We start from the raw sequence: 27,533 nt of genomic DNA, 5'->3' as shown, positions 1-27,533 counted from the left end.
CAGTTAATAGCAATCTCCTAACTCTTTTATTTAAGCTTAAGTATTATTGTCACAACACTTATAGGCTTAAAGTAGTGGCTCTGATACCACCTTTACTGTCACGGCCCCCGACCCACCTTGGACGGAATCGGGAGTCGCGAACAGCCCAGTGGTACCGGTGATTATTTTGAAAAACATTACAGCGGAAATTTCATCAGGACCGTGAGTTAGGAAAAATATCAGAGTTTAGAAAACACCGGATTTTTATTTATTAAATAGATGGGATAAACCCATGTTTTATAATGGTAGCTTTAATAAAGATAAATTTGATTTACATAAAACAATATTTCTTAATTTGATTTAATTAATAAAATAAGCCACTTCTTGAAGTCCTTTAGTGTCGGATCCAATCCTTACTCCAATCTACTGTAATTACCTGAAACGCGTTTTAAAAAGGTTTTGTCAGCGGGAAATACTGAGTGAATCATTCAGTTTTACTAAAACGACACGTTTGTTATAATTTATAGTATTAAGGGTGATTACATTGTTTCTATATCAACCAACTACCCACAGTATTTGTCACTCGACTCGTTTCTGTGACTGTGGTCATATCACCATTGGCTGCCCCAATGATGACGTATATCACTGGTAGGGCTTATTGGCCTAACCTGTGTTAGGGCTTATTAGCCTAACCCTGTGATACTTCACTGTTAGGGCTTATTTGCCTAACCTATGTTAGGGCTTATTAGCCTAACCCCGTGAGAAATTAATATTGTGCACAATACCCCACATACCGGCTGTAACTTGGTGATTACAAAGACTTAATCTCTGTAATTATAACCTTGAAAATAAACAAGCTTTTGTAAATAAATTTGATAAAAAGAGAATGACTCACTTTATAAGCATGCAGTATTGAATTAACAAGCTTCATGATTCAGATTCTTCTGAGAACTAGCATCTATTTTGATTGTAAGTGTATGGGGTAGTGTTTATCCTATGGATAAGCCTGATAACCTAATTTAAATAATAATGCACACGAAACTAGGTAATTAACTAATACAGTATTTACGATGAACTCACGAGATTAAAACCCTCACAACTAATGACAAAGTGCGATACTTAAACATCCAGCGGATTCACACCGAATGACAGAGTATAGCCCGAGTTTGGACAGCATTCAAACATTCAAGTCGAAATCACGACGAATGACAAAGTATAACCTTAATGTGGGCAGCACTTAAACATCTGTTGGATAGTTTCAATCGATCGGATATTGAATCGTAGCAGCGATCGAGTTAATACCCGGTATCGTAGCAGTACCCCGATATCTTAAATTTGAATTTTGAGTGATGAGAATTCACTTTTGTGAATTGATTTTGACACAGACGAACAGCTTGTGAACCAAGCTATTTATAGCCGAAAATTGACCCCCTCGCGTGATGCGAGGGGTCCCCATAGGGGCGCCGCATGACGCGACGGCCTACGTTATCTCATATGGTTGCCGCGTGTGTTGGGAGTTCAGCTGAGTCGACAGAATTTATATTTTTAGCAAAATATGTGGATAATCATCGAGTAGGGAATATCCCCCTTGGGTTTTAGGGGCCCTGATCCTGATTCTGAGTATTCTGAAAATTTTTAGGAGTTGTGCAGGATTACTTGGGTGTCTTAACTAGGGTTTCCTATTGAGTAAATAAAATAATAGGTATGACTTTTGATGAAAGTTGTTTACAAAATGGAATAATAAATAATAGTTTTGGGTAAATCATAAAAAAAGAATAAAATAGTGAGAAAAGAGAATGGACCCACTTTGTAACTTTTAGGGTTCAATTAGAAAATCTCCTGGTATAAATTTTGGGTATAACTTTTGGGCTATATATAAATTGCACTCGTGGTAAGTATAGTACCCCTAATTCAACCTTGTCCCGATGTTCCGAGATCGAATCCCAACAACTTAGTCGGGCAGAGCCCTGACATATGTTATGAGACTCAGATCAATCGGAAAGGGTAGCGGTGATCGGGAGTTACAATACTTAAAACGATTCAGGGCTGCTATTATTATTAGTGAAATACAATAATGAAGAGCTAGAAATTTTAGAGATATAGGGGAAAGAATTCGAGAGATGGCAGGGGAATTATTGAAGTAATGCATGCTATTTATACTACAGCATAGATGGTACACGTATCCTTTTATATTTAATATTTTAATTTTTTAATTTATGATTTAAACTCATATGCTCCATGTAGCATATATTTTGCCAGCTTTCAATTAAGTGTATACGTGTCAAATATATGCAGCCTCTCATCATATACTCATGTTCATATGTATCTTCTTTTTCTTATCAAGAAGTTAGTTTTATTTTATTATTTTATTATGTATGTTCTACAAAATTTCGATTATTTTCTTTTGATCACAAAAGCACATGTAGACAATTTTGAAATAGGACATGGAAGTTGAAAATGGAACACGAAATATGTTCTTATTTCAATTGTATATTTTATTTTATTATTATATATATTATAATTAATTCAACTGCTTTACTTATTTGGCGCGTATAATTTCAAAAATATAATGTTCTAGAAAATAATAAATATGTCTTTAGGACGAGAATATTTTTGTCTACATTTGTGTCTAAGTTTCATTAAAAACAGAGTAGGTTTAAATATAATGTATTTTTATAATTTAGTTATTATACGGTTCCTAGGCCCATCTAGGAACTTCATTTTTCTAATAATCCACTTACCCGTAATCTACCTGTCTAATAATATAAGTTTTTATAGACTTTTATTTTATTAGAAAGGTTACCTATTTACAGGCCAATTGATTAGTATAATATTTCAACCAACTATATATAAAATAGTTTTTAAAACTATTTCGGTTGAATATTTATATTTAAAATAAACTAGTTACTAGTGGTTAATAAATTTAACCAAACCTATAATTTTTATATATAAAAATAGGAATGTTACAGTAAACCTAATCACTCCTGCTTTCACGCATTAAATATCATTGTCATTCATTACTTGATGACACCCGACCTGAAAAAATCTCTCCCACATTCATTCCACATGTCTTCCTAGACTACGTGTTGACCCTTACACATGTCAGACTTACACCTAACACGCAAGACCATCCCTCACCACCCATCATTGTATTGCCTCATTCTTTTCCCATATCATGTGTGCCTCCTACGATCGCCCTAACTTGAGCCCTCGTCACTAGGGGCGGCAATTCTTAACACAACCCGTCAACCCGACACGAAAAAACAGGTTTGAGTCTACTAACATGACCTGTTTAAAAAAAGCGGGTCAGGTTCGGGTTGACCCATTAACCCGTTTAACTATACGGAAAAAAACATTTTATATTTTTGTTTTTGTTTTTACGTTTCTATTTTATATGGTTAGTTATAATAATGTTAATTTTGATACATTATATTATTTTTTTGTCACACTTATCATTAAGCATGCTATCGATAACCCGCTTAAAACTCAACAACTCGTTTATAAATCGTCAACTTATATGACTCATTTAAAAATATGGGTTAAACGGGTCGGGTTCGGGTTGAAATCTTTGACCCGAATAATAACATAGGTCAGGTTTGGGTTGAACATTTCAACCCGCCAACCCGCAACCCGCCAACCCATCAACCCGACACGATTGACACCAACACCTCCATACCACACCACACGCCTTCCATTCACCCCCTAATCGGAGTGTCACGCTCCGGTCAAAGATAATATTTATAAGCCCTAATTACCCTTAACAAATAGCTAGTAGTAGCAAGGGGTCGAACCACGAAGAGTATGTGGTTTGTGAATGGATTCGATTGAATTAGAACAAATATCACGATTCATGAAGCTTACTAGATATTTTTGTATTTTTGTTTGGTTGAAAGATGTGAATTTAAACTAATGGAATTGGTTTAATTGATTAACAACTAATAATTAACGATTGCAAGAAAACTTGGTTACTAAACAATAATAAGAAAAAGGGTTCACACCCGGTTTCGATAATTGCCAACCTAGGATTTCTACAAGTTTTAGATCCAACTCAATTGTATACGATTAACGGATTTAGTGTACCGTGACTTAGGTGCCAATAACTATCAACGTCCCGAAGAACGGACAAGAATGCACTTTGTAATCAACACAAGTAAAACCTAACCATGACACGCATAACTACACATAACCATTTCGCAAAGGCATAGCTTTATAATCGTTCGACAATTTACGAATATGAAACAAATGTAAACTATTGTCAATGGTTTCAAAAATCAACATAATTTGTCACAAAGTTGAATCAAGAAACAATTCAAAACCCTAGATTAAACAACTACCTAAACCGGGGTGAAACCAAGGTGATTAGCCGCTCATGGTGGAAGGAACTCGATCAGCGGATGCTTGAAACTTGATTGAAATCATCTCGAAGCTTGAAGGATGGAGAAAATGATGAGGTGTAATGTTGTGATGGTGAAAGGTTCAATGAGTATGGATGAATGAATGATTAGGGTTAATGGGATGATGATTATGAATGATGATGATCTTCTTGATGATTCGAGTGATGTTGTATGTTGGAGATCGAATGGAAGTGAAGTGGTAGGTGAAAAATGGCTCCCCCAATAATTCAAAACTCAAATTTTCCTGTAACTTACGAGTTCAATGGCCAATTAACCAATAGAAATCGTTCTTTTCACCAACAACCCAAAATTTTGCGTTCTGCAAACCATGGCCCGTCGCCAACGGCCCTGACACCGTCGGCGACGGCCTCTCAAATGCTGAAAAGCTAGCGACGGGCTATTTGACTGGTTACGAGCAAGTTTGGCTGACGGGTGTTTCTAGAGCCCGTCCCGGACGGCCTAGAACCCGTCGGCGATGGCCTCTCCAGCTCCACTTCTACAATTTTACATTTTGCACTCCCGTTTGATCCGTAACGCGTCCCGGTTGTCCGTTTTTCCTTCCGATAGCTCTTCAAGCTCCCAAAATGCACCTTAAACTTCATTAAACCTGCAAAACACAAATCTAATTAAAAGTAGGCTATTCAAGATTAAAACTTATGTAAAAACACTAAGTCACACAATTACGAACACCGGTTTTTAACCACATATCACATCCCCACACTTGTCTTTTGCTTGCCCTCAAGCAAATCTGTTTTTCATTTTCACGTGGGTCGAACAACGAATACACTCCCCATTCCCGAGACGGAGGTTAAGGTCAATTGTCATACTAAAGTTCAAACTCTTTACAATTTTCTACATATTTAACGGTAAAGTGAGCATTCACGTATACAATGGTTATCCAAGATTAACCCGCCTGTAAAACTAACAAGTCATGCACATCCCTCACAATGTTCTCTCCACTCAGCTTATAAATTGGCTAATGTGCATAATGTATTAGCACTTCAATCAATTAATCGCTCATAACCGATTAGAACACATACCCGCATAGGCTTGCAACTCAATCATTCTCCACCACCGAACACGAATACCAAGCACAAGTCATAAGGTCTTTGAACGGGTTGTAGCGGGGCTAGGCTAAGGGTAGGAAGTAAGATATTTTAAAGTGGCAAAGGTGATGAAAATTCGATTTTTAGTACAAAACAACTAATCTAAACAAAACTAAACTATACGTCAATTTCGAGGCAAAGATGTTTGCCTTTTATTTCTCAACTAGGAACATATAATTTTTTTTTCTTTTCTCAACAATTTCTATTCTTATATATATATATATATATATATATATATAGGATTAGGTTCAAACGTGAACAAAATCCTAAGAGTGAACTGCGTGAACTGATCTGGGCCCTTGATTTTTATAATCTTGAGATTAAATTGAGTGGTATGATGGTAATTATTTGTTTTTTTTTTCATTTAATTAAATACAAAAAGGGTATATGTGTAATTTTAATCTTAAATTGATTGCATAAATCTCTCACAAATCAAGTAATCAATTATCCTCTTAAATTGATTGCATAAATCTCTCACAAATCAAATCAAGGATTAGGAAAGATGTAACTTAATTCAATTATTAAAATAATTAATTAAAATAATTAATAAAAAAATTTTTTGTTTAAATGCGATGTACACATGTGTATTCTGATTTTGCCCTCTTTTTAATGTGATGTACACATGTGTATATGGTCTATTTTTGTGATATCTCATAATTTTTTTTGTATTGAATGTTATGTACACCTGTGAATTACTGTAGACATATGTACGATGCTGAGTACACATGTGTAGTGTTCTATTTATATCCAAGTACACATGTGTATACCGTTGAAATATGAAGGTTACGTGGATCTTAAAAATCAAATTTGAATTCTGGTGTTGAAATCTGAAACAAAATTTAAAATTGAAATCTGGTGATTTGTTGTTTGTTTTGATAATTATCTTATTAATAAATAAACATAATCTGGATAATGAATTTAAATTAGGAAAGATGTAACTTATTCAATTATTAAAATAATGATTTAAATCTAATTTTTTATATAATTACAATCCTACCCTTAACAACTAAAAAGGAAATCAAGGGTCCATATCTGTTCACGCAGTTCACTCTTAGAAGGTTGTTCACGCTGGAACCCTACCCTATATATATATATATATATATATATATATATATATATATATATATATATATATGCAAACAAACAAACACAACTATACAAACTTTACTCCTATAATCGAATTTCCATCACACTGGTTTAAAAGAAAAAGGTTTTAAGGTTATGGGCTAAAGGGTGGTCAAACGAAAGGATTAGGCTCAAAATTGGCTACTAGGGGATAATTTTTGGGTAAGGATAAAAATGGTCTAAAAGGAAAAGGTTTACCTAATGTCTTAATCATTCTCGTGCTTGTATTCGGTCTATGGTCTCGAACGTATCAAAAGTTGCAAGTTCTACAATACGCGACTAATGGTCCACTCAAACAAAGAAACATGTATATGTAAATCTATGATATAAAAGTGGCTCAAAACCTCACGTATAAGGGTATGGTATGTGATATGCATAAAACGCTAGTTCTTTAGGCGAATTATTCCCAAGTAACCACCCGCTAAATACCCGTCATGCTATTAATTTGAACTTGACCATAACAAAAGACCAAATGGGTTGTGCCATCCCTCGTTGACTTAGTTACTTATGCTTTTAAGATCGCTTTTGAAACAAGAAATTTTTGATAAATTTTTGAAATTTTCCCCCATCCCCACACTTGACGTAAACATTGTCCTCAATGTAGTGTTAAATGAACGGGTAAAACACGAAAACTTTTACTACTCCCCCATCCCCACACTTGAGGTAAACATTGTCCTCAATGTGTAAGAACTAGAGTTTTAAAACGCACAAGTGATGCGACACGGCTAATCTTCCCAAAAATTCCACCCTAGAAAAAATAACATACAATTACAATCCACTTATTACTAATCTAAGAATCAAGGTAAAAAGGAAACGCATGCACCTGATTTTTGTCACTTGAAGCCCATATCTTCTTCTTCTCTTCACAAAACGGTCGTCCCTCGAACATAATGTACCTACAAATTCTAACCCTTTTGTAGAAGCATGCTTCTCACAACTATTGAAATTTGTTAGCTACTTAGTTCTACCATTTTTATGAAAGTGTTACCAAGTTATGCGTTAATTTACCTTGATTTATGTGGAAAAATAATTTACAACAATAACAATCTTAACTCACTTTCGTAGTAATCACGGTTGCATTTAGCTTATGCAACAAGCCCCTTTAAACCCCCCAATAGCTTGGGAGGACGAGAGGTCTTGTGAGGGTTATATAGGGAATACACCCACAACGTTCATTTAACTAGGCAAAAAGAAATAATAACAGAATAGAAATAAGGAAAACCAAAATATACAACAACAACAACACAAACATACCTTGCCCTCACCGCTGATATCTCTCGTTGGGGTCAACTGGCGGGTTTGGCTGGTATGGATAACCAGTGAGGGCCTCAAACATCTCCCTGTAGTTATCGAGAGGACCCGGCTCCCCTTGGGGTGGTGGCTAATAGGGTATCGGAATGAAGTTGGACCCAACTGCCTCGGGCCAGTGAGGGGATGGATCAGATGGGCCTCGTGGAACTGGGAGGTTGGGGTAGTCGGTCCAACCCGAGTGTTCGACGTAATGAAGGGCGGCTTCATAGTCCCTCTAATGTCGCTCCTGGTCATGGAGAACCTTGGAATTATTAATAGCCATTTGATTAGAAACATATAAAGCACTCCATCGGCGTCGTTCCAATTCATTTCGCTCGTTTTGACGCCTCTCCTCATCTGCCTCTCATGCCCGTCTTCGGGCTATCTCATCCTCCTGCATCTTTATCAAACGCTCCATTTGGGATCTTTGGAGCGCTTGTTGCAACTGCTGCTCTTCCATATGTTTTTCCATCCTCTCCCGATAGGCTGTCTGGAAGGCCCACTGCTCCTGCATCTGGGATCCATGTGTTTCCTCCCTGTTCTGTTTCCTCTTATCATACTCTCTGCCCTTGCCTATACACGCAGAGACATTGTCAAATACTTGTTGTTGGCCTCGATTGAAATCCTTGTACGAGGGCACCCGCCTGATGTTCACAAAACCCACCACATCTGCATTCAACTCCCGATGTGGCCTCATATATCTCTGCTTTGGTCCTCGTGGACCAGGAGGCTCGGTTTCGTCTTCTTCATTAACCATTTCTACAGCTTCAACCTCCCCTCGTTGCACATCTGGGTCAACGAATTCATAACTGTGACCCAATTTATCGGTCACCGCATATTTGCTTCCCGAAAGCTTCACATGTATCTTCAAGTTTTTCTTTATCGTGGCGAAACTGAATTCTTCCAACGGCTTAGATACCCAGAGCGATTCCGGAGGAAGACAGTTTTGCTGGAGGATCATGGCACTAATGAGGCGCACATATGGAATCATACGCCTGTGAAACGACTCTCGCGTGAACCATGTATTCATCATTATAATATGCCTCCATGATAAAGTCGGTGTCCCGTACAACAAGGAATGAACAACCCGAAATTTCACGCCCAGAAATCTTGCAAATTAGCAAGAATTGATGAAAACCGTGATGGGGGTTTTGTTCCTCTCAAAAAATTACACAAGATGGACTCAAGAATCAGAAGATTTGGTGGAGATTTGAAAGAGTTATGAAAGCTTGAAAGTTAGGGTTTTGGAGTAGAAGATGAAGAAGGAGATGGAGGGTGAACGATGAGAGAGAACGAATTTGGAATTTGTGAGGTTGAAAGGAGTTAGGATAGGGTAAAAATTATTTTTGGGGAAGTTGGGTGGCTCAAAATAAGGTTTAAATTGAGTTTAGATGGAGAAAATTGGAGTTGGGTTCGAGTTTGGCACCTAAAAAACGAGCCAGCAGCGGAGCAAAATTGACAATCCGTCACTGACGGGCAAGGAAAACGAGGCCTGGTGCTGACGCCTTAATCGTCTGGATACGGGCTATATTGGCCGACGGCCTTAACGGGAGCCCATCCCGGACGGGTATATACCCCGTCGCCGACGGGTGGTGGATGTTCCATTTTTTAATTTTTAATTTTTTTTTACGAAACATAGTGAGAAATTATGAACTTTTTGTAAGGGGACTATATACAAATAAAAATCCTAAAAATTATTAAAAATATTTTTGTAAATTTTTATAACTTCAATTTTTAAAGCATAAAACCGTTTAACGGTCCTACCACCCCCCGAAAAGTCGTGTATTGTCCTCAATGCACATAACAAAGTCTAAAAACATACGTTGTGTCTTCATGACCCGTTCGGAGTATCCGGACTTCACACAATCAAATGGGTTAGTATGAACCAAAAACGATTATACACAAATTACTCATTCAATTAAATAAATTATACATAACTTTACACAAAATGTTACCGGTCCTTTTTAGTCGTCCTCATAAACCGGGATGCTTACCACGAAGCTTACCGATTCCTTGTTTTCATCCACCTTTTCATAATTACCATCGAGGAACGGTTTTAGCCGATGACCACTGAGCGTTTGCCGTGACCCATCCTTCGGGTCCTCGATTGTAACATCATCCAATTGTCTGACCCGGGTGATCACGTAGGGTCCCATCCATTTGCTTCGGAGCTTTCCGGGGAAAAACTTGAGCTTTGAGTTGTAGAGCCATACCTTTTGCCCAATCTCGAACTCTTTCTTCCTCAACTTGGCATCATGCGCATTCTTCATCCCATCTTTGTACTTGGACGCGCATTCATATGCCATTTCCCTTAGCTCCTCCAACTCGCATAACTTAAGCTTCCTTTCCTTACCTGCATCATCATATTTAACATTGACTTCTTTAATAGCCCATAATGATTTATGCACAAGTTCAACCGATAAATGACAATTTTTACCGTAGACCAACCGGTAAGGTGTAGTGCCAACGGGTGTCTTATGTGCCGTACGGTAGGCCCATAAGGCAACGTTCAACTTGATTGACCAATCCTTACGGTCCGCCCGCGCAGGCTTTTGCAAAATCTCTTTGATTTGTCGGTTTGACACCTCTACTTGCCCGCTTGTTTGCGGGTGATGGGAGGTAGCAATTCTATGGTCAACACCAAACCGTTTTAAGAGTTTAACAAACCGAAAATTTTTAAAATGAGATCCTCCGTCACTTATGATGACACGAGGGATCCCAAACCTTGAAAAAATATTGGTTTGAACAAAATTACAAACTACGTCGGAATGGTTGTTCGTCTTGGTGGCTATTTCTTCGACCCACTTTGACACGTAGTTAACGGCCACCAAGATATATAAATTGCCATAAGAATTGGGGAATGGGCCCATGAAATCAATACCCCACACATCGAAAATGACAACTACGAGTATTGGTTGCATGGGCATCTCATCCCTTTTTGAAATACCCCCTAATTTCTGGCACTCTACACAATTCTTGGAAAACTCGAATGCATCTTTAAAAATAGTTGGCCAATAAAGACCACTGTTCAACACTTTGTGCCCCGTTTTGTGGCCACTAAAATGGCCACCACATGCAAACGAATGTAGATGCTTCAACACGCTTGGAAGTTCCTCATCGTCTATGCATCTTCAAATCACTTGATCCACACACTCTTTCCACAAGTGCGGTTCTTCCAACCGGTAATACTTGATTTGAGACATGAAATGTTGCCTCCTCCGTCTATCCCAATGTGGCGGTAAGTCACCTATAAAAAGATAATTTACAATGCTAGCATACCACGGTAACTTATCTAATTTTATAATGTGCTCATCGGGAAACGACTCATTGATCTCTAAAGCTTTAGGTTCTTCCTCAACCATCAATTGGGACAAATGGTCCGCTACCACATTCTCGGTATCCTTTTTATTCCAGATCTCCAAATCAAACTCTTGGAGCAATAACACCCATCGAATCAATCTCGGCTTAGCATCCTTTTTCTCCATGAGGTACCTGACAGCAGTGTGATCAGAATAAATAATCACTTTACTACCCCATATATATGACCGAAATTTATCCAATGCATATACCACCGCGAGTAGCTCTTTTTCGGTGGTGGTGTAATTCAGTTGTGCATCCGAAAGAGTCTTACTCGCGTAGTATATGGCAACGGGTTTCTTGTCATCCTGTTGTCCCAACATGGCCCCCACCGCATAATCACTTACATCGCACATAATTTCAAATGGTAAAGACCAATTTGGCGATTGCAAGATTGGGGCCTCAACTAACTTTTCTTTAAACTTGTTAAATGCATTTTGACAATTTTCATTAAAATCAAACGGTTGATCTTTTAACAAGAAGTTACACAAAGGCTTGGTTATGTCAAACGGTTGATCTTTTAACAGTACAGGGTACTGTTACATTTATAGGCAAACCAAACCACTGAGGCATCTCCGCTGACGTCACCATGAAAGTGACATCTAACAAACTAACAAACTCTATCTATTGTTCTATAACAACTGACCATACAGACACTGACTGCATTCTAAACACTGATGTATAAACACTGATTCTTCATTCCACTGATGTAGTCAACCACTGTTGTTTGAGCAACAATGCTTTCTTCAAAGGGTGATCAGACCTTGAATGGGCAGTGCTTTAACTCTTCAGCAGTACTTGGATTCCGTCAGTAGATTGAGCTTCAGCCTTTAAACTTCATCAGTGCTTTGGCTTAACAGTAGATTGAGGATCAGCAGTTGTTGATAAGGGCAGTACTTTGGAGCATATCAGATGTTGGAGCCACTGTCAAGGGGAAAGCTTAATGTAAACAGCTGCTTATGACTAATCCACTGTAGTGATCCGGTTTTGGCTTTCATTATCTGTTAGTGATCTGGTTTTGGCTTTCATTATCTGTTCCTCTGGTAGGGTTCAATCCCAACAATTTCCCCCTGGAACAGATAATGCCAAAACCCTTCATTATTCTGGATTTTTATTCCTCATCAGAAGTTCCTTTACTTGTCTTTTAAATTCCACTTCAAAGTCCTTGGAACTTGAGTCATCCTCATCCCTACACAGTGTAAGTTCAAGGAGATCCTGCAAATCTTCAACACCAAGACCTAGTGCTTCTTTCCTTGATATGTACTTCACTTCACCATTGGATCTGACCAGGGTCAATACATGGGTCTTTTGATTAGACATCCATTTTAGTACTTTTGAATCCAATGGGTTTCTTGGGAGAGATTTATTCACTGATGAGTTTGGAGATATTGGTCTTGTGAAAAGTTGTGTACTTTCAGCAGATATTTTATTGAGGGCCTTTTGTATGATTTCATTTGCTGCAGCTATGTCTTCTGCAGCTTCTTGTTCAATCAGCTCCTGCCTTTTCTTTTGATCCAGCTCAATGGCAGTCATGTCTGCTGAAGTGTTTGGTGATGCAGGTTTGGTTAATACCTTTTTGACAAGGTTTTGAAGTTTCACTGAGCTATCTTCTTTTAGATCCATTTTCTTGATGGCTTCTGTAAAGTACTCAGCTTCTTTTTCTTTTTCTTCTTCACTGGTCAACAGTTTTCCTTTTTCTTAGTTTTTCACAAGGATAGGGTTATCTGTTGATGTGATCAGTGTTTTAAGAGCATTAATCTGCTGTTCTACCCTTTTGTAGTCAGGCTTCTTTGAAGTGTCTGAGACAGTTATCCTCCTTTTCTTAAGCCTTTCATAAGCCTCATCGGTATACTGCTTTGTCCATTTTGCTATGGCTTCAGCAGTATCCACCTTAGCATTCACCAGCTCTTGCTTCTTTCTTTTGTACTCAGATGTAAGGTCAGCAATGAGCTTTTTGTATTTATTCCAATTTAGAGCTGTTTTCTTCTTTCTTGGATCATTTTTGATCCTTTCAATTCTGTTTGCCTCATGCTTTAAAGCAACTATTGGCCATTCCTCAAATTGTGTTTCTTCAGCTGGATAGAATTTTTCTTTCATGATGTATGCAAGATATTCTTTTCTCATTTCTTTTCGTAGATCTGCCTTTTCTTTGCTCAGCTCTTGTGCATAGTCTTCCATCAGCTTGACTTTTGTGAGCAAGAATTCCAACTTTTTCAGAAATGGCTTCGTCACTTTGACCTTCACATTCAATTTTGGCTCTTATCTTAGCCTGCCTTGCTTTGAGCTTGAGGTATTCATCCATATTTTCTGGGACTATGAAGCCTATGAGAGAAGGAAATCTTCTTGTTGAAGGATCATCCTCGGTGTAGAATTGTCTCATCTCATTTTTTACAGCTTCCAGTTCCAGTGGATGTTTTGCAGCAGTAGGATCATATTTGTCCTCATTTGGCTGAGTAATTTTTCTTTTTCTGGTGTAAAGCTTTGGAGAATGAGATTTTGGTTCTGATGTAGAAACATTGAGAGCAGTGGTGGATGGTTGTTGACTAACAGTGGTTGAAACAACTGGTGTTTCATCCTCTGTTGTCATTACAACTACTGATGTGTCAGTAGATGTCTTCTGCTGTTGAGCAGGTGTTGAAATGGTAGTGATTTGAGTGGTGGTTTGTGATTGACTAACAGTTGTTGAAACAACTGGTGTTTCAACCACTGTTGTCATTACAACAGATGTTGTAACATCTGTTGTCTTCTGCTTTTTGGCAGGAGGAGATGACGGGGTGGCTGTTTTTGGTGGTAAATTTGGTTTTGGTAGTGGTGATGTAATCATAGATGATAATGATGGTAGGGCAGTGGTTGTGGTGGTGTGTGGTGATGTGGTGTGTATTGATACATCAGCTTTGGTTTGGCTATCTTTGTCAGGTTCAATATAGATACCATCTTTAATTCCCTTTTTCTTCCACTTGATCTTCTCCCCCTTTTTGGCATTATCTAGAAAGGGATTATTCATGAAGTGAACAGTGGGAGGAACCTTTCCAGTGGTACTTTGTATGTGAGCCTTGATAGCTTTGATATCTGACTGAGTATCTTTAAACCTTGACTCCACCATGTTTGTCAGCATTTGTACTTGTATTGCATGCTGCTGGTCAGCCATTTGTTTTTGTTTTTCAAGCAGTGGTTGGAACATATTCCATAACTCATTTGCAGCAGGTGCAGGTTGTGCAGGTGCTTGAGCTGGAACAGCGGTGGATTGTGCTTTTGAGCTTCTAATAACTGTTGCACCATATCCTTTATTTCAACAACTGATGTTTCAAAATTTTCAACTCTGCCCGTCAATTCCTGATATTTTAAATCATCACCTAAGTTAATGGGATCATCTGATTCCTCACCAGCAGTGGTTGTACCAATTTGTGACTTAGGAACTGAATCCCAAAAGTCATTCATTGATGCCCCTTGTTCTTGGTACTGGGGACTTCTTCCTTCAGCACTTGATAACCTTTTGAAGGTACCAGTGGGCATAACAAACTCACTGGTGGTTCTCAGAGGTGCTATTGAAGAAATTGCCTTCAAGGGAGTCTTATGAATGTAACCACTATCCAAATGTAAACTAGTGGTTCAACATTTGTAGTGGCTGCTCCACTTGAACTACTGTTAGGAATTACTTGTAATCCCTGCAGTGTAACCTCCTCAATTGTTGCTGGGATAGCAGAGGTATAGACATCAGACCCAGTCACTTGTGGGAGTATACTCTCAGTGATAGGTGATTGAGAGGAACTGGTTTGTGTCTGAGCTATGTCAATTGCATGCAACAAAGGTAGCATGGATTATGGTAATGTGAGGGGTGAAGATATGGGTGTTGAAAGAGACATGTCCTTGGGATCAGGACTAAGGAAGATGGATCCAAGTGGGTCCAGAGCTTCAAAATGTGGGGTCCCTGTGTTTACAACTTGATCCTTTTGTGAGGATGCAGGAGGAGTTTGAGGCAAGGGTGGAGATCTTTCTTCCATCTGCTGTGAGGAAGTAGCAGCAGTGGTTATTAGTGATATTTGTGTTGTCACTGGCAGTGGCTCTGGGATCTCATCTTCTAGAGGTGCCTTTGTTTTGGGTTTGGAGGGCTTTCTGGATGTTTTCTTTTTGGTCTTTTTAGTAATGGCAGGTGTGGGTTTCAAAGCAGTGGTTGTGCTGCTATGATCACCTGGAGCAGTGGGCTCAGCAGCCGATACCTGAGGAGCAGTGTTATCTGCTAAATTCTGCTCAGGCACCTCTGCTTTTGTTTTTGAAGGTGCCAACATTCTAGAGAATGTTTCAGGTGTTAAACCATTTATTTTAAAGTAAACACCTTGTTTGAGCAAATCTGCATTTTCTTTTTCAAATTTTTGTTCAAAATAGTAGCTTAAAAATCTTGGAAAAAGCAGAAATGCTTTGCTATCAACATTTTTCACCAAATCATCAAAGATCTCCTGGGAATAGTTAAAATTTTCATTATTTAAAATAGTATATCCCAGGCATTGGATCTTTGATGGTATTTCGTTAAAAGCAGTTGTTTTATTAGAAACACACATCAAAAGGGTGTGAAATAAAAACCTAGGTGCAGAAGGGAAATAACCTTTTTGTAAGGTATCTCTTTTTGGTTGTTCTGCATACCCCCTATTCAAGAAATCATTTTTCAAGTCGGTTTTAGAAAAAGAAGTTTTACCTTTTTGATCATCGAGTTTAAAAACTTCTGAAATGGATTGTGGAGAAATTTGAATCGTTTTACCCTGTATGGAGGAGTTGATGGCTGTGACAATGTCTCCTTGTTTTTCAAGGGTAGCATTTTTCCAGAACTCTCTCTAGGTTTGTTGGTAAATGGGGGCATCTGCTGTTAACAAAGTTTTGTACTTTGATGCAGATAAGGTGTCGATGATGGAGTCGAAGGTGTTGGTGGTAGTGGGTTTTGTGAGTATACCCAAATAATTGTGAGGGGCTTTGTATGGTATTTCGATGGGTTCAGCGGCCATTTGAGTGGCGTCTTTGGAAGCAGATGAAGAAGATGATTTTGATTTTGACTTCGATTTTGATTTCGTCATTTTGATGAAGAAGATCGAAGAAAGATTTCGGAATGAAGAGTGGGAAACTGCTTTGAGAAAGGAATTTTTGGAATTCAATTCGACAGTGTGAGCCCCTGTTTGGGTTTAACCAGGGTCTTATTTAGGGAAAAAGTAAGTGCTGATGTGGCAGCGGTTACAACGATCTGATGGCTAAAAACTGACCACGTGTTAACCTCTGATGAAAAGATGAATAATGGAGGACAGTTGTTTAGAGAACCACTAATGAAGCAAGTATCAGTGGTTACAACGGTAACAAATGAAACAGTGGGTGATTTTTACTATCAGTGGATAGCATATCAGTGGATAAAACACTGATTCTGAACAACAGTGCATATCATGAAAATGAGAGAACAGAGGTTGACTTTCAGCAGTGGACAGTGTTTAAGAACCAGATGTTTGATCACAACAATGGTAGGAAAATGGTGAGGTTTTGAAAAGCTATTACATCAGCAACTGTTAGTGCAACAGTGGTTGAACTTTTGACAAATATTTTGAGCATCTGCTTGTTCAGATGAGGGGATTGATTTTGTCTTGTGTAAACACAATATCATGTCCAACATCTGTTGATCTACAAGAATGCTATTCTTAACAAATTACATTTTAGATGCAAAATGTCAAGTTTATGTCTGCAGTTTTTACAGAAATTTGTATTCAAGGTTTTTGCCACATATCATTTACAAGATTTGAAGCTTTTATAAGTTCCTGATAGTGGTTTAGTATCCCAGATGATGAAAATCTTTTTACTAAGGCTACTCATTTTGTGTCTAATTATTTGAATTAGAACATGAGTATCTCAGTAGTTTAAAGTCTGTTAGCAACAATTTTTGATCTGTGATAAAACAAACTTGAGGTTGATGTGACCTTGGCACTAGTACCTTTTCCTTTTGATCAGTTTTTAAGGATAATATTACCAACAAAAATAGAGGTTCTATATCCTGACAGGACATTGATATTTTTACTTATCTAAAACAAGTAAAAATACAAAATATATTATTCCAAAAAAAAATAAAGAATAATATATCCTATTTTATTGAGAAAAACCTTTTCAAGAAAAATAATTAAAGGTTATTCTGAAAACAACATCAAAAAGAGATCTAGAATATTTTCCAATTAAAACTCATAGTCACATCAGTCTCAAGTTTTTAGGAAAATGGTCAATGATTTGAAATGACTATTTTGTGTGACCATTTCCTTGTTAATTGATTGCAAAAAGAGGAGACATGTGAGGAAATTTGTCTAGTCCTCTTATCAGTTTCATCATTGGTGATACCAATGTTACCTGAACTTTCTTGAATCAATGAATGCACAAAATTGCTTGATGACCACTATTTACCCAACTTTGTACTCTTAGATGTTTTATATTTATACTTTTTTCTTTTGACTTCAAAAGTTTTGAGATAAACACACCTTTGAGTTTTGTTATTTTTCTTCTCCCCCTTTTACCCTTCCTATTCATAAATACTAGAATACTTACTGGGAGGTTTTTATTGAGGAGATATCCAGACCAGAATCAATTTACAGCAATGTTTGGAGAAACTTGGACATTTTTGCATAAGCTTATGTCAAATCTCACATCACGTATGATTTAGTCCGTTTTTCATCAGATTTTCTCGATGTGTTCTTAACAGAATTGATTTGATCCTCTTTAACAGGATTCTCAACCTGTTTTTCAACACATAAGATGTAATAACTAAAGTTTTAATTTCCCTCCTTTTATGTTAACAAAAACACTATTGTTTTATGAAACTAGGTTTTTGTTGACAGGAGGTTCATACCTTAGTATTAAACATGATGGAAACAGCACAAACTTCATATAACACTTGAAATCAATTTTGTAAACGAAATGATTATACCATAGTTATCAGACATATTTTCAGATCTGAGCACTATAGGTGTTTTATGCAAGATATCACTTGTTATGTGAAGTTTGTGTGTCTTATGACATCTTAGTTGTTTTACAGAGTATCTGAATAATCATTTTGAACATGATTTCTCGTTGCTCTGTTTTTCAACTAAATACAATTAACCTTAGTATCAATGAACTTTGAGCTGAACTGTTATGTCAAATTGACTGTTAGATCGAATTTGACTGTCCGAGCTCTGATACCAATTGTTAGGATCAGAGGCTGTCATGATTGTGCTTGTTTGCGTGATTTAAACATTAAGTGCAGCGGAAATGAACAACAAACTTTGTAAACACAATCAAGGAAGAAAATAGTTTCAATAAACACATGATTTGCATTAGTCGAAAGATTACAAATCAAAGCAAAAGATTACAAAGCATGCTTACAAAACTAAACTCCCCCTCAGCCTGATGCTCCCAGGTTGATTGCACAAGATGAAAGGATTAGACATGAGGAGAAGAACTCGCTCAGTCAATCAAATGTAACAGTACAGGGTACTATTACATTTATAGGCAAACCAAACCACTGAGGCATCTCAGCTGACGTCACCATGAAAGTGACATCTAACAAACTAACAAACTCTATCTACTGTTCTATAACAAGTGACCATACAGACACTGACTGCATTCTAAACACTGATGTATAAACACTGATTCTTCACTCCACTGATGTAGCCAACCACTGTTGTTTGAGCAACAATGCTTTCTTCAAAGGGTGATCAGACCTTGAATGGGCAGTGCTTTAACTCTTCAGCAGTACTTGGATTCCGTCAGTAGATTGAGCTTCAGCCTTCAAACTTCATCAGTGCTTTGGCTTAACAGTAGATTGAGGATCAGCAGTTGTTGATAAGGGCAGTACTTTGGAGCATATCAGATGTTGGAGCCACTGTCAAGGGGAAAGCTTAATGTAAACAACTGCTTATGACTAATCCACTGTAGTGATCCGGTTTTGGCTTTCATTATTTGTTCCTCTGGTAGGGTTCAATCCCAACACGGGAAGTACTCGGCCTTGGAGACCTTTTTTTACAACCATGGGTCATACAAACTACCCGGTAGAATGCTCACGCTAGCACTAAGATCTAGAAGTGCCTGTTTGATTTTAAAATCGCCTACTTGAATTGAAATGATAGGCGCACCTGGATCTTGGAGCTTAGGTGGAAGTGCACCTGAAAGAATAGAACTCACATTCTCGGTTAAATCTATTTTTTTTTGGAAATTTATGAGTTCGTTTCTGGGTACACAAGTCTGTCAAGTACTTAGTATACGACGGTACTTGTTTGATTGCATCCAAAAGAGGTAAATTAATTTTTACTTGTTTTAAAATTTCCAACAACTCTTCTTGTTGTGGACCTCTTTTGTTAACAACCTTCTTCACGGGTCCCTTCAATGCTTCAGGATAAGGGGCGGTATTAGCCTCCACACCCTTTTCCTTAGCTTTAGGGACGGGGATGGTCACAACGGGAGTGTCATTTTTAATTTTTAAAATATTTTTGTTTTGACCCGTTTGACCATCCTCACATTCATCCTCACTAGCATCTTCCACCACCCCTTCAACAAACTAGGGTGATGGTGTTTTGACACCATTATCTACGACTTGACCACTACGTAAAGTTATTTTTATTAATTGGTACCTCACGTGTGTTCTTCGAGCTTGACCCTTGATGCTTAGGGTTCACCGTAGTGTCACTTGGAAGCTTTCCCATGCTTCCCCTCATTTGAGTCATTTCCTCCGCGAGTTGGCCCACTTGCTTTTCCAACGCCTTATGGGATTTATCTCGTACCTCAAACTCTTTCTTTATCTCTTGATTTGAATGGTTGATAACATTCATAATAGCATCAAGTCTAGAGTTTAATGAATCGTCACCTTGAGAGTTTGAAGCACCACCCCCATTTCCACCTTGGTTGTAACCACGTTGATAATTGCTTTCACGGTTTTGATACCCTTGGTTACCCCCTTGATTGTAATTCCTTTGGTAACCCCCTTGGTTACCACCTTGACGATTGTTATAGGAAGAACCACCTTGACCACCTTGATTGCCTGATTGAAAATTCGGGTTCATTTGATTCGAAGCATTACCATACCGGAAGTTAGGGTGATTTTCTCAAACCCGGGTGGTAAGTGTTGGAGTTCATGTCATATTGCTTTCGATCCCCATACACTTGATTTACCTCCTCGGTGTATTCTCCCGATCCTGTTTGACATTGATCGGTCCTATGACCAATCTCCCCACAATCTTCACACACCGCGAATTGAACCGGATTCACCTCCTTCTTCTTCATACGAGCCAACTCCCGTTCTAGAGTAGAAATCTGATCCTTAGAGTTAGAGTCAAGATCGGGAAGTGACCGGGAAACGGGCTGTTTTTAGCTCTATCGGCCGACTCCTTTGCCTTTGACTGCTTACTCATCCTCTCGAGGAATTCCCAATCATCATCTTCATGATTGCTCAATAGGGTTCTGTTGCTCGTTGACTCGAGGAGATTCCATGTCTCATTGATGTGCGTAAGTGTGTATATGTTTTTAGATGTTTATTTAAGCCCTTTTTACACTTTTAGCCAAGTTTTAAATTTATAAAACACGATATTTACTAACACTAAACACACATATGGGCAAGTGCACCCATCGTGGACGTAGTATAGTGTTGGTAAGATACCGAGGTCGTCCAAGGACACAAGAGCTTTTAATACCGGTTTATCCTCAACGTCTAATCAAATCAAAAAGTTAGAAAAATATTTTAAACTAAGAAAAATAAAAACTAACTAAATGCTGAAAAATAAAATAAAATAAAAAACAGATAGACAAGATGAATCACTTGGATCCGACACGTGTATTAGTATAACCTTTGATTATTTTCGCACTTTTGCACTTGTTTAAGAGATTATCTTAGTTATTGTAGTAGGCCCCTCTTTTGAAGGCGACGTTACCCTCAACCCAGTAGTTTGAGTCAGCAAGGATACAATCCTAAAGGGTCGGATTATTGAAAGATAATGAATTAAGTTATTAATGCAAATTATGGTAGGCCCCGTTTTCGGCGGTGACGTTACCCTCGACTAAGTAGTCTGAGTCAGCAGGGATACAGTCCTAAATAGCCGGGTTATAGTATTAATAGTAGTTAGCTTATGAGGGGGTCAAAGAGTTTGGATCCCCGCCATCCAATACCCATGGGCATTGAAGGCGGTCCTATTAAATTTGACCCAGGTCCCAAGCAGGACCTCTAAACGCTGAACAAGGGCAAGACCTTTACCAAACCGTTCCCTTAACCCCCGACCGGGTAGCCAACATACCTCCATATAGACCGTGGAGATATGAATGGTGAAAATCTTTTATTTTATATAGACAGTAAAATAATGCCAAGACACCACGGACAAATGATAAGGAAAGATCACCTTCAACATAAGTAACTAGTTATTAAAGTCATTAATACAAAACCAAATAAAAAGTGCAAAAGATTAAAAATAAAAAGTATTATACTAAACACTTGTCTTCACCAAGTGATGTAAGAGACTTAGGCAAACATGGCCTTGATTGTCAAGAACTCTTACGATCAATCTTGGATCCCGAGACGACTCACACACTCTATGATGGACAATGGATGATGGTGGTGGATGATGGTGTTATGGTGGTGATGGGTGGTGGATGAAGTGTGAGAGAGGTGGTGTGCCAAGGGATGAGAGAGAATGGAACCAAGCTCCTCTATTTATAGGCTGAACAGAACGCTGGACACGGCCCCGTGTCCGCTGGACACGGCCCCGTGCCCGTCTGACATTCTCTCTCTTCATTAATTGTAATTGCGAATTACAATTAATGCGCCTGCTGTACTTTCAACACGCCCCCGTGTCCGCTGGGCACGGCCCCGTGGTGAGCAATGGAAGCTTCTACTGGTTTGTCTTTTCTGCTGCTTCCTGGGCACGCCCCCGTGTTCACTGGACACGGGGCGTGTTCAGACTTCTGTTCTCTTCTCTTTGTCTTGGGAGATGCCGTTGAGGGTCCGGGCAGTTTACTTTTGTCCCTTTTCTTGTATTTATGGTAGAATTAGTGGTCTTTTTGCTTCTTTTGTGATTTTGAGCTCATTTCATCCTGAAAATACAAAAGGAAGACAAAAACACTCTTTTTCCAACATTAGTACTTAAAAAGGGTTAGTTTTATGCCTTAATTGATGTGTTTTATATGTTGCATTTTACACACATCAAATACCCCCACACTTGAACTTTTGCTTGTCCTCAAGCAAAACTCTTTTAATGTGGCTTTACACTCCCAAATGGAATAGGTAGAAGAGAAGTTTTTTAACTTGTCCTAGAGTGTCGGGAATCCAAGGTTTGTATAGGTTCTATTTTTATTTTATTTACAATCTTATTCGTCATGGTTTATTTTGAACTTTTCATAAGACAAACTACTTAATTGGGCATAGCATGCCTTATTAAAATTCCATTTATATACAAGTTCACATACCTCACGGGAGATCACTCAATCACTCGGCCGAAGGTGTATATTTAAGTGAATCGCTCGAGAGCGGCACGGATTTACATTCTCCATATGCTTGCCAAGCGATCAATCCTCCTCCTTTTTAACTTTTTACCTTTGTAAATATCAAGAGGTCTTTTGGGGTGAAGGCTTGGGTTTAAAGGTGGGTGGTTGGTTAGTGGTTAGTAAAAAGGGCGAAAATCGTAACAAGTGTCGGTTTTCGTGAAATACCTTATTTTTGGTGACATTTATTTTTGAAGTATTTCTCCAAACAAGCTTTTTGTAGCTTATGTTTGTTTTTGACTTCATCATTTTTTTTTTTTTTTTTTTGATCACCTTAAATGGTATGTTTATGAAAAACCGAGTTTGTTACTAAAATAAAGGTAAAAAAATGAAAAAGGTTTTTGGTGGGTAAAAAAAATTGTTTTGGGGGTAATGAAATGAAAGGTTTAGGCTCAAAGGGGTTTTCTAGGGGGATTTTGGGTAGGTAAAAAAAATTGAAAAATAATGGTTTTGAAAGAAAAATAGTTAGTCCTAATGCCTCCATCATTTACTTACTTGGGTTTAAGTTGGTAAGGACCGGGAATGTATCGTCGTGGCAAGTTCTAGATTTGTAAAGACCGAGCGGCTATTCACACAAGAAACGAAAAATGAGCATTTAATCTAAATATGTGTATTTTTATGCTCAATAAAGGCTCAAAACTCACTTTTTGTGGGAATGGGTTTTTTAATGTGATCAAGCATATATAATCGAATTTTAGCTAGACTTGTTATACCGGTTCATAATTTTCTTATGTTAGTTCTTTTTATCACGACGTTATCGGTTGTAAGTTTGTAAAAATATAACCCTTTTATAACTTGTTATTCCCAACTTAAACTAAGACAAGTAAATAATAAAAATGAAAAAGTTTTTGAAAAAATTTGGGGTGTTTAGCGGTTCCAATAGAGTTTTGTGTAAGGCTTGTTTTAGGATTTTGCAAAATTTCAAGGTTTTAGCATCCCCCCCACACTTAAATTACACATTGTCCTCAATGTGTCCAAAAATAAAGTTTTTGGTTGATTAGAATATGTAAAAGTGTGTTTAAAACAAAGATTTGTGTTACTGGCGCTCTGGACACGGCCCCGTGTCCATTGGACACGGCCCCGTGGCGAACTGCCAGTAACGAAAAACTTACAGAGGGTGAACACGGGGGCGTGTTGGGTGAACACGGCCACGTGTCCGACAAAAATCTGCAGGTCAGTAGCCAAACAGCAGAACTGGGAGATGGACACGGGGGCGTGTCGGCTGGGCACGTCCCCGTGTGGACAGTCTGTTAGCCAGAAAAATAGGGTTTTCTCCCGGTTTCTTCCTCCTAGGGCTGCGAGTGCTAATGTTTAGCATTCTAACCCTTGCTTTGCACCTGTTCAAGCATTCAATACCATCCAACCAAGCACAAACCATCCTAATCTTACCATAGTCAAATATTATCCAAACATAAAACAAAATAAAGATAAAAAGTAGTTAAGGAAAGTAAATTGTCTTGACAAATGGCACGCAGGCCATGAATTGTTCGATGGATAAGAAGGGTAACCAAACCTGTGGGCTCATCACCAGCTAGCCCTTTGCTCCTCCCAGCCTCCTACTCCATATCTTCATCACTGTCTTCACCTCCGCCTCCCTGCCTCGCCATGTACTCCCGGATGCTACCGATATCATCTTGTATATCGTTGACACTGCGTTCGATAGCTCCTACCCGGAGGTGTGTGTTGTTGGCGAGGTTGTAGGTGTTCCGGGTGCACATGAGGTTTTCCTGCAAAAGATCATGTAAACTTTGGAAATTAGGAAAACCGCCTCCTTGAGAGGAGGATTGACCCTGTTCGCCTTGGGGAGGGTATTGGTACTGTGGAGGTGGTGCATGAAGAACTAGAGCCTCTTGCGGGTTCCATGCGTAGCCTTGCGTCCTCTGAAAGCTCACCGTCCCGTCCTCCGCTTCTTCGTCTTTGTACAGCCCAATGATTGATCCGAACTGCGCCATGGAGGTTCTATAGGTCGTACCCCCACATCGAAACTCGACCGCCTCGTGATCAAACGGGTCGCGTCTCGAGCTGAAGATGAACGTGCTATAGAACTCCAATGTGCATTGGTGGACCGACCGAAGTCGGGTAGTCAGTGCAACGTGCAGTGGACCCGTCACTATGTTGTTGAAGCGGTCCAGTTGGTTTACCATTGTCAGAAGATCGGTACATGCTCGCCTTGGATACTCTTCGGGCCTTGTTTGTAAGACCTCGTAGCGAGCCCTGGCGTCAAGTTCGCTGGCATTGAACCGTGTGAATTTGGACATCTGAAAAGAATACAGCAAAAGTTAGTGCGAAACATGGAAATTCGGGTTGAAAACTGCAAACAGTGGGCTGGACACGGCCCCGTGTTCAGCGAACACGGCCCCGTGTTCAGCGAACACGGCCCCGTGTTCAGGCGTCTGTAACACCTAATTTTCATTTTTTCGTCCCGGTTTCGAAAACCTGAAAATTTTTAGCCTAATAGCAGCGGTTTCCCCCGAAAATGAAACCCTAAGTGTCATTTTTCCAAAATCAAACCATTTACCCTTTCAATTTTGTGTTTTTCGGTTCAAGAACAAGGGTTTGTGTTTTTAGTTGGAAATCGGACAAATCTATCAACAATACATGTCTATTTACTTCCTACTACTCTATTCTAAACTATTACTAACAGTTTTCATCAAAAATTTTGAGTTTGATCCGGATGAACATGAAGAACCCTAGATTTCCCCCAATTTTTGATGTTTTAACTACATGCAAGTAACTAATCTAACTACTAAGAAGGATAGAATCATACCTTGACGTTGTTAGGCTTGGTGGTAACGTTCGAAATCGGCAGAAAATCGCTCTAAACCAGAGAGTTTTCGGCGAAACGGGGCGTGTGGAATGGTGTAACTGATAGAAAAAGAGGGTTTTATCCCGACAGTCGCCTCGACACGGCCCCGTGTTCAGCGAACACGGCCCCGTGCCGGGTGAAATTTTTGAATTTTTTTTTTTTTTTTTTTTTTTTTTTTAACGATGCTCGTGTGCATGCCCCTTATCTCCGAATAATGGTTAGATGATTTTACCAGTTCCGAATGTATACTTACCTGTAACATGTCGGGTATGAGTTTATTCGTTGACCGTTTGAAGTGCGATTTCCTCTTCCTCATCCTCAATGGATCCTCTGTAGAGTTTCAGCCGTTGGCCATTGACTTTAAATGGTATCCCATTTCGAGTTTTAATTTCTACTGCACCGTGTGGAAAAACATGGGTGACTGAAAAAGGTCCCGACCACCTAGATTTTAACTTACCAGGAAACAATCGAAGTCGTGAATTGAACAATAGAACTTGGTCTCCAACCCGAAATTCATTAGATTTAATATATTTATCATGCAAATTTTTCATTCTTTCTTTATAAATTTCGGAGTTAGAATATGCATAATTCCTAAGTTATTCTAATTCGTTTAATTGACAAAATCGATTCTTACCGGCAACTTCTAAGTCTAAGTTTACGTTTTTTATTGCCCAGTAGGCTTTGTGAGCGATTTCTACTGGCAAGTGACAACTTTTTCCATAGACTAGTTTATATGGGGTTGTGCCTATAGTGGTTTTATAAGCAGTTCGAAAAGCCCATAAAGCGTCGTCTAATTTGTCAGCCCATTCTTTTTTATTTATCCCTACGGTTTTCTCAAGTATTCGTTTTAAACCTCGATTAGTCACTTCGGCTTGCCCATTTGTTTGAGGATGATATGCTGTTGAGACCCGGTGATAGACCCCATATCTTGTTAATATTTTTTCGAGTTGATGATTGCAAAAATGGGTACCTCTATCACTTATTAAGGCTTTTGGTGTCCCGAAACGAGAGAACAATTTTTTTAGGAATTTTACCACTACTCTTCCATCATTTGTTGGAAGAGCTTCGGCCTCTGCCCATTTAGACAGGTAATCGACTGCCACAAGTATATATTTGTTTCCTTTTGAAGGTGGGAAAGGTCCCATGAAATCGAGTCCCCACACATCAAAGATTTCACAAACGAGAATGCCATTTTGGGGCATTTCGTTTTTGGAAGAAATATTACCTGATCTTTGGCAGGCATCACATATCTTTACAAGGTTTTGTGCATCCTTGTAAATGGTTGGCCAGTAGAATCCCGAATCAAATACCTTTCTTGCGGTACTTGCGGCACCATGATGTCCTCCGTATGGACTTTCATGACAATGACGGAGTATTCTTCGTGCTTCATTACCATGGACACACCTTCGGATGAGTTGATCGGCACACATTTTGAAAAGATAGGGGTCTTCCCAAAAGTAATGCTTTACATCAGCAAAGAATTTTTTCCTTTGATGATGTGGCCATCCTTTGGTGACTATACCGCTGGCTAAGAAATTAGCGTAGTCGGCATACCATGGTTCTTGTCTGCTTTCCATCATTTCCAGGGACTCCGTGGGAAATTTTTCGTTGATTTGCTCGTCCCTGGTTGTCTCCAAAGCTGGGTCTTCTAAGCGTGAGAGGTGATCTGCAGCAGTGTTTTCTGCTCCTCTTTTGTCCTTGATTTCAATGTCGAATTCTTGGAGGAGTAGAATCCACCTTATCAAACGGGGTTTTGCGTCTTGCTTCTTGAAGAGGTACCTGATGGCTGCATGGTCTGTATAAACTATTGTTTTAGAAAGAACAAGATAAGAACGAAATTTATCAAAAGCAAACACCACCGCTAGTAACTCTTTTTCTGTAGTTGTATAATTTTCTTGTGCATCATTTAGAGTTTTACTAGCATAATAAATTGGGTGGAAATGTTTTTCTTTTCTTTGTCCCAAT

Source organism: Helianthus annuus, chromosome 9 (genome assembly GCF_002127325.2).
Source record: "Helianthus annuus cultivar XRQ/B chromosome 9, HanXRQr2.0-SUNRISE, whole genome shotgun sequence".
NCBI classification, from domain to species: Eukaryota; Viridiplantae; Streptophyta; class Magnoliopsida; order Asterales; family Asteraceae; genus Helianthus; species Helianthus annuus.
Note: the sequence above shows the minus strand (reverse complement) of the source record.